This window comes from Chrysochloris asiatica, unplaced genomic scaffold, assembly GCF_000296735.1.
Source record: "Chrysochloris asiatica unplaced genomic scaffold, ChrAsi1.0 scaffold00112, whole genome shotgun sequence".
Classification (NCBI taxonomy): Eukaryota; Metazoa; Chordata; class Mammalia; order Afrosoricida; family Chrysochloridae; genus Chrysochloris; species Chrysochloris asiatica.
Window position 1 is genome coordinate 1,133,437 of NW_006408630.1, and position 1,509 is coordinate 1,134,945.

At 49.2% G+C, this 1,509-nt stretch overlaps 1 pseudogene; it reads right to left on the minus strand.

The window, feature by feature from the left end:
• Window positions 1-691: 691 nt before the first annotated feature.
• The window catches only part of LOC102833927, a 31,443-nt pseudogene continuing 30,625 nt past the window's right edge, over window positions 692-1,509 (minus strand).

The window sequence follows — 1,509 nt, forward strand, 5'->3', positions numbered from 1 at the left end:
TTAACAACAAGAGACTAGAGGAACCCCTGAGACTATTGGTCTAAAATACCATTTTAACCTGAAACTGAAGTCACTCCTGGAAGCCATCTTTACCAAAGTATCAGAATGACCAATAAAATAAACAGTAACAAAAGTGCATAGTGGTTATGATTTGGGCTGCTAACCTCAAGGTCAGCTAGTTCAAAACTACCAAGCTGTTCCGCGGGAGAAAGATGAGGGTTTCTGCTCCCATAAAGATTTACAGCCTTGGAAACCCTGTACAGGTTCGCTATGAGTTGGAACAGACTTTGAGGCATACCACCATCACCAGCAGAAGTGAGGAATGTACTTCTTTAAACAGTCAGCTACAGGAGGACTAAGGTATGACTGACTCAAGCCAGGGTATCTTCAGTAGTCTCACATGTATGTGAGATGGAGAATGAAGAAGGAAGACCATAGAAGAATGGATGCATTTGAGTTATGGTGTCAGAGAAGAATACTGAAAGTACCATGGATTTTTTTTTTTTTTTTGCGGGGGAACGTTGGTTTGGAGGAGTCAGTTGAATTTCTGCTGGAGTTTTCTTTACAATGGTATTGCCTGAGTCTTTGGGGGTGAGTGAGAACAGAAACAGAACTGAAGGCTGAGGACATTGCTGTGTCCCAAACTGCAACAACCAGGAGAAGTCACAGAACTCAAGGGGCAGAAATCCCTTTAGACTATGGTGATGCACCCTTCTCCACAGTCCCCACGGTCCTGGCTTGGAGTAGGTCCCAGAAGTGGCCCCAGGTAAGGTGTCATGGGGTCATCAGCTGAGATGGATGGGCCAAAGTCTGCTTGCTGGTTGGGGCAGGGCAGAAACTCATCCACCTTCCCTGAGGGAAAAGTCAGGTGGGTCAAGAATTAATATGCTGATGCTGATTTGTGTGTGGAGTCAGAGGTAGGTGGGGAAGTGGAAGGGGAGATTAGCCTAGGGTGGCAGCTGGAGGAAGGCACTCAGAGGTTGCTGAAGAATTTGTTTTTCTTGCTCGGCTTGCTGCTGTGTTTCTGGCTCGCCCTCTCCTTGGCTACAGCCAGGGAGATGTTAAAGTCCAGGATCAGCTCTAAGGGGGAGGAGGCAGAGGAGGGTGCCATGGAGTCCTGTTTCTTGGGGTTGTCCTGGGAATTCAACTCCTCACTGGTATCACTGGAGGTGAATCTTGCCAGGGCTGGCCTGGGGCTCTCCAAGGCTGCCTCCACAGCCCCTTTTTGACTGTGGTCCTTCTGTAGCTCTCCACTGGTAAAGGGCTCAGGCAAAGGACCATTCAGTCCTTTGCTCCTGAGTCCAAAGCTACTGATATGGAGTCACTCTGCATTACATGAAGAACTTGGTTGTTTCACCACCAGCAGCTTGGTCTCATCCCCAATGGCCTTGATGGCAACAGACACCACATCCATGCTTCTTGAGCTCCATGCAGATCCCATTGACCTCCACCATTTGGTCCTGGGCCCAGAGCCAGGATGCCTCGGCCTGTGAGTCTGGGCCCACTGCC